The sequence below is a fragment of the Aegilops tauschii genome, chromosome 2 (genome assembly GCF_002575655.3).
Source record: "Aegilops tauschii subsp. strangulata cultivar AL8/78 chromosome 2, Aet v6.0, whole genome shotgun sequence".
NCBI classification, from domain to species: Eukaryota; Viridiplantae; Streptophyta; class Magnoliopsida; order Poales; family Poaceae; genus Aegilops; species Aegilops tauschii.
Window position 1 is genome coordinate 276,797,491 of NC_053036.3, and position 7,173 is coordinate 276,804,663.

A 7,173-nucleotide genomic window follows, 5' to 3' on the forward strand; every position below is an offset into this window, starting at 1 on the left:
CGAAAGAACAAATCAGCAACATTAACAGCATCATCGCTTTTATGACATGGTATAAAGTGCGCCATTTTCGAGAATCTATCCACGACAACAAATATGCTATCCCTCCCCTTCTTTGTTCGAGGTAAACCTAAAACAAAGTCCATAGATATATCCTCCCAAGGAACACTAGGTACAGGCAAAGGCATATATAAACCATGAGGATTTAGTCGTGACTTAGCTTTTTGACATGTAGTGCAGCGAGCAACAAAACGCTCAACATCCCGTCTCATCTTTGGCCAAAAGAAATGTGTAGCAAGTACGTCCTCCGTCTTCTTCACGCCAAAGTGTCCCATTAATCCTCCTCCATGCGCCTCCTGCAACAACAAAAGACGAAGAGAGCTAGCTGGAATGCATAGCTTGTTAGCACGGAACACAAATCCATCATTAACGACAAACTTGTTCCAGGTTCTTCCTTCTTTACAATTCTGCAATACATCTTTAAAATCAGCATCATGCACATATTGATCTTTGATGGTCTCCAAACCAAATATTTTGAAGTCAAGTTGTGAAAGCATAGTATAGCGACGAGACAATGCATCAGCAATAACATTTTCTTTACCCTTCTTGTGTTTAATGACATAAGGGAAAGTTTCAATGAATTCAACCCATTTAGCATGTCTACGATTCAGTTTAGCTTGACTTTTAATATGTTTCAAAGATTCATGATCAGAATGTATAACAAATTCTTTGGGCCATAAATAATGTTGCCATGTTTCTAAAGTCCGAACAAGAGCATATAGTTCTTTATCATAAGTAGAATAATTCAGACTAGGCCCACTCAATTTTTCAGAAAAGTATGCAACAGGTTTGCCATCTTGTAATAACACACCTCCTAATCCAATGCCACTAGCATCACATTCAAGCTCAAAAGTCTTACTAAAATCAGGAAGTTGGAGTAAAGGAGCATGTGTCAACTTATCTTTCAATACCGTGAAGGCTTCTTCCTGTGCGGTACCCCAAACAAAAGGCACATCCTTCTTTGTAAGCTCGTTGAGAGGTGCAGCAATGGTGCTAAAATCTCTCACAAAACGCCTATAGAAACCAGCGAGTCCAAGAAAACTCCGCACTTGTGTGACCGTTTTGGGCTGCGGCCAACTCTCAATAGCTTCAATCTTGGCTTTATCAACTTCAATTCCCTGTGGAGTAACAACATAGCCAAGAAAAGATACTCGGTCGGTGCAAAAGGTGCACTGCCCAAGGTTACCAAACAAACGTGCATCACGTAGAGAAATAAAAACAGCACGTAAATGTTCCAAATGTTCTTCCAAAGATTTGCTATAAATCAGTATATCATCAAAATAGACCACCACAAATCGTCCAATGAAAGCACGTAAAACTTCGTTCATTAGTCTCATGAAAGTACTAGGTGCATTAGTTAACCCAAAAGGCATGACTAACCACTCATATAAACCAAACTTAGTTTTAAATGCAGTTTTCCATTCATCTCCCAATTTCATACGAATTTGATGGTATCCACTACGCAAATCAACTTTGGAGAATATTGTAGAGCCACTCAATTCATCAAGCATATCATCGAGCCTAGGAATAGGATGACGATAACGAATAGTAATATTATTAATGCCTCTACAATCAACACACATACGCGACGTACCATCCTTTTTAGGCACGAGTATAATAGGAACAGCACAAGGACTAAGAGATTCGCGTATATAACCTTTGTCGAGCAGCTCCTGTACTTGACGCATAATCTCCTTCGTCTCCTCTGGATTGGTACGGTATGGTGCACGGTTGGGTAGCGATGCACCGGGAATTAAGTCAATTTGATGCTCAATCCCTCGAATAGGTGGTAATCCCGGTGGCACGTCTTGTGGGAAGACGTCAGCGAACTCCTGCAAAATGTGAGTGACAGCAGGGGGCAAAGAGGAAGGCACGTCCTCGAATGAAAATAATGCCTCTTTGCACACAAAAGCATAGCAAACAGATTTGCTGAAATCTAGTTCATCAATATCAGATTTTGTGGCAAGTAAACATGCACTTTTCAATTTAATTTCAGAAACAACACTAGATGGTTTATTATTAGGTTTCATTTGTTGCTCAAATTCCTTTGCCACAATCTGATTTTCACTCTTATTTTTCTCCTGTTTTGCTTTATTAGCTCTATTAATGTCATCTTTCAAAATGGAATCAGGAGTCATAGGAAGCAAAGTAATATTTTTATCCTTATGAACAAGAGTATACTGATTGTTTCTACCATGGTGTACAGAATTTTTATCAAATTGCCATGGTCTACCTAGTAATAAGGAACATGCTTGCATGGGTACCACATCACAATCAACATAATCAGCATATGTAGAGATACTAAAATGCACACGAACAGTACGTGTTACCTTAACCTTGCCGCTGTTGTTGAACCATTGGATGTAGTAAGGATGTGGATGTGGCCTTGTGGTGAGAGATAGCTTCTCCACCATCTCCATGCTAGCCAAGTTGTTACAGCTACCTCCATCTATGATGACGCGAACAGAACGTTCCTTCACAACTCCCTTTGTATGGAACAAATTATGCCTCTGATTTTGCTCTGCTTGTGTGACCTGCACACTCAAAACACGTTGAGCAACTAAACATTCATACCTGTCAGCATCTTCAGGAGCCATGTATTGCGTCTCATTTTCAGAATCATCTCCACCATGTTCTTCACGTGTAATAAGAGCCAAAGTCTCCTCATCATAGTCACTAGCGAACTCATACCCACCATCCTCAGTAGCAATCATGACACGCTGAGATTTGCATTCTCTCGCAAAATGTCCTCTTCCCTTACAACGACGACAAATAATATCACTTGTGTGCCCTGTCGATGCCATGGAAGAAGAAGAGCTCTGCACAGGACCGGCAGGTGTGCTCTTGGCAGAGAGTGGTGGTTGTGCCTGCTTTCTTGTATCACGGCTGGAGGTGGCACCTGATGGAGGTGATGGTGAAGTGGAAGTAGAAGATGCACGCGGTGTCCATGATGAAGGTCGACCTGCAGAAAAGTTAGTTCGCGCCAATGGCTGTCGATCCTGCACTTCACGTTCAGCTTTACAAGCAAGATGGAATAAACGAGTGATATTATTATAATCCTTATACTCTAGAATGGTCTGAATCTCTTTATTTAATCCACCCATAAAACGTGCAAGCATAGCTTCATTCTCCTCAACAATACCACATCTAATCATGCCAGTTTGTAATTCCTGATAATATTCTTCTACAGAATTTTTTCCTTGTCTTAAACGCTGCAATTTTTGAAGTAATTCACGTTGATAATATGGTGGAACCCAACGAGTACGCATAGCAGTTTTCAAAGCAGCCCAAGTAGCTGGAACAGGATATAATCTACAATGTTCAGACCACCAAACACATGCAAAGCTAGTGAAAGCACAAACAGCAGCAGGAACACGTCTCTCCTCAGGATATTGTAAACATGTAAATCGTTGTTCAGTTTCTAACTCCCAAGTAAGATATATATCAGGAACATATCTACCCTCAAATGGTGGAATATTCAATTTCAGTTTAGGGAGATGGTCATGATCTCGTACCTGAGGTGGTGGTGCCGGCCTACCGTTGCGAATATATACCTGAGGTCGACCTGCTGGTGGTGGTGCTGGTGGCTGCACGTAGTTCTGATTTTGATCAACCTCATCCTCATAATCGCCTGCATAATCGTCATCCTCCTCAGCCGCCGCAGGAGCAGGAGCCAAAGAAGCATCAACAGTAGGGACAGCAGCACCCGAATTTTGACCAATCTCAATTGGAACGCGCTGTGCCCGTCCCACTTGATTTGGAAGGCGGCGTTGGAGATGTAGTTGTTGTTGTTGTAGAGGTGCGACATGTGCAGCCGGTGGTGGTTGGGGAAGACGCTTTAGTAATTCAGTAAACTTGTTATCCAGCTTTGTCTCAAACGACTTCTCCACGGCATCTATCTTCTCCATAGCCTCTTCAAATCTGTTTAGCACATCTCCCACCTGGCCACTCATCATTTGCTGAAATTTATCATGCAACTCCTTGTTCGTCATGTTCGCCCAATCAGTCTCATCGGCTTGTGAACCTGCCATGGTTAGCAGCAATAGAAACACAAAAGAATATGATCCTGCAGACTACTAGAAGTGGTGGGATGGTGGTGTGTCACAAAACCTTCAAGCGAATCTCAAATTCTTACCAGTTCTTACCCAGCAGCAGGTGGTGATCGGCAACCGTTGTAGTCAAAAACTCTCAAAGCTTGGATATAGCGATTACCAGGGAGAGTCAAACGCACGATGTAGACTTATGTGGAGCTGGGAAGGCTTATAATATGGTAGCAAAATGGTAAGCAATAATCAATTCAGAGATGCAAAGTTGAATAAACGCTCAACGACGGTACTGTGCTGGTCCTAGGCTAGACCGTGCTAGAGACGCGAGCCTAGAACACTAACAAAATCACGGCGCTGCACATAAACAAGGGAAAAGCACACTCAGGAATTTTTTTTTCGCTCTTTTTTTTTTTTTTTTTTGCGAAAAAATCACTATAATGGCGAGTGTCTCAAAACTCTTCCCAGGTCAAACTGACAGGATGGGCACAAAATTTTTTGACTATTTTTTTTTTTCGGAAATCAGGGCAGCGACGACGAAAAAGTGCGACAAAAAATCACTATGATGGCGAGTGTCTCAAAACACTACCCGGGGCCTAAAAATAGGATAGGGAAAAAATATTTTTGGTTGCCGAAATTTTGGCCTAAAAACTGCCCGGGGGTCTCCAGACTTTTTTTTTTCCGAGACCTACTCAGGCAAGGAAACACGAAACGGAAAATATATGGATCTCTAAAACCAACAGAATATGAAAAGAACTAGGATTGGTGAGAGTCAATGATAGAGGCAAAGGTGTCCCGTCTTTCGATGAGATGATGGATACCGCTTTGGTGGAAGTCGACTTTGACGATCCGCTACGAACGTGCGATGACGTCGCGCCTTAGCAATCGCTAAACCAACTCCGAGAGGTTATTGACCACGCCGGAGCACGATCAACCTGACCACGAGGGTCTGTTTCCTGCGAGCAAACGAAGAACAAGCAAGAAACTGAGATTACAATCTGGATATTGCGAATATAAGATGAAAGTTTTATTGATCAAGGTGGGGTTCTGTGACGCCTTTGTCTGGTCGTTGAACACAAACGAAGTACGTGAAGTTGCAGCTATGGCGAACTTTTAATCTAAACAAAACCCAAAGTCTAAACGACGCCCTAAGGGCTGTATATATGGAGGAAGAGGGGGGGATTTCGTGGCCCTTGGGGAAGGGGTCCGAAACCAACCCTATCTCTTGTTTCCCCACACATACGGACTCTAAAAACAGCCTATACTCAAGTATTTCGAAATTACATGGGCCTGGCCCAATAATAAGGTGACGCAGCACCTAGAATAGCCTTTGGATGAAAATTATGAAGTAGCATCTTGTATATTTCGTCCAAGGCTTCATGCACGCATTATGGTGGCTTCAACGTCCTGAAATCATCACTTGTAACTCCGTTCTTGTTCCCCATGCGCATGCCATCATCTCCTTGCTTGTTCTTGCTCCAATGTTCATCCTTCTCAAAGCTAGGCCCTTCATTTGTAAGCAAAACAAATGTATCCAATTTAGGCAGCATCATATTCTCATGAACATTAGAATCATTACCAAGAAACAAAAGTACCTGGTAATTTAATTGGCGTGCGCGAGCTCTAGTAATTGGTCCAGTATGTATAGCAGCAGGGGTTGTGGGTGTAACAATGGTATTGATGTCCTCATCGGTCAAGTTGTATTATTTACGTACATGGTTTGAGTCTAGGTTAAGTAAGGTGATCAATGTGGTCGGATAATTAATTAGTCAAATCCTTAGTTTGTTAGGAGAGTCCGTTTCAATTTAGTTTGGCTTAGTCTTTTCCAAGTTCGCGTCGCCTATAAAAAGGGCCGACCAGGGCCGATGTAGAGATTAGTTTTGAGTTTATTTGGGAGTTATGAAATATACAGAAAAACGTCCGAGTCGCGGACGACCATATCCTGTGTATTATCTGTGATTTTCCCATCGAGGAAATTACTAGCGAAGGAGGGTTGATCATCACATCGACGCCTATGTGCTGATCCGAGGGGATCATTATTTTTTTGTTCGTGTATTTTCATACGCGGGTGAGAATTATTCTTGAAGGTTGCGAGAAGGAATTGATCGAGCATCGTCGTGAAAGATCGGGCCGTCTACACGCACGAATTAGCATCTCGCTAGTTCGTGCATCATCAAGTGGTATCAGAGCATTAGGTTGTTTTTTTATGAAATAGACACGATGTGTTTTTCAGGGTAGACACCCGTATCAAGTTTTGGAGGGATCTTTAGAAAACCTCTGTGTTGCGATTTCTCTTTGTGGAAATTGTTTTGCACGTGAGTACCTTCATCGAGATTGGTATTCTCATGCTGGGCCGCAAGGTTCACACCCTCTACTTCGTGTACATCGCGTGCGCGGGCGAGAGTTGCTACTGCTGGTGGTGGAGTGTCGTGAAAGATCGGGCCGCAACAACAGATCGGATCTCGCCATCGAGGTTCGGTGTATATCAGGTGGCAATGTCGTCTGAGGAGTTGAGCATCAACATGTTCAGCAGGAACATATTGATGGAGGAGGAAGGCATTGGCGAGGTCACTCTTTTTCACACTCGTTGCATCGTGAACGAACGACGTGTCAATCTGACGATCGATGAGAGTACTGCAGTCAACATGGTAAGCATCGAGGTGGTGGAAAAATTGGGACTGAAGATGGCACCTCTTGAAAGACCATACACACTGAAGTGGTTCAAAGGAGAAATCAAAATTACGCATCGGATTTTGCTAATTTTTGATCTGGGAAAATATTGTTGTGCGTAATTTTTTCATGTTTGTCCTGTGTCCATGGTGTCGTGCCATCTGCTACTTGGGAACCCATGGTGCAAACGTGTTGGGGCTGTTCGGAATTGCAAGAAAAATAGTTACTCTCTATCATGGAAGGGCCAACAAATATGTTTTGTTCCCATGCCAACGGATGTGTTCATAAAAAGAGATGAACAACAGGAAGAAAGAAAGGAAGAAGTTGAAGCACCGACAGAGGGGTTGAATCTTTTGGTGGAGAAGGTAAAAATTGATGGCGGTGCAAAGGGACAACGTTGGAG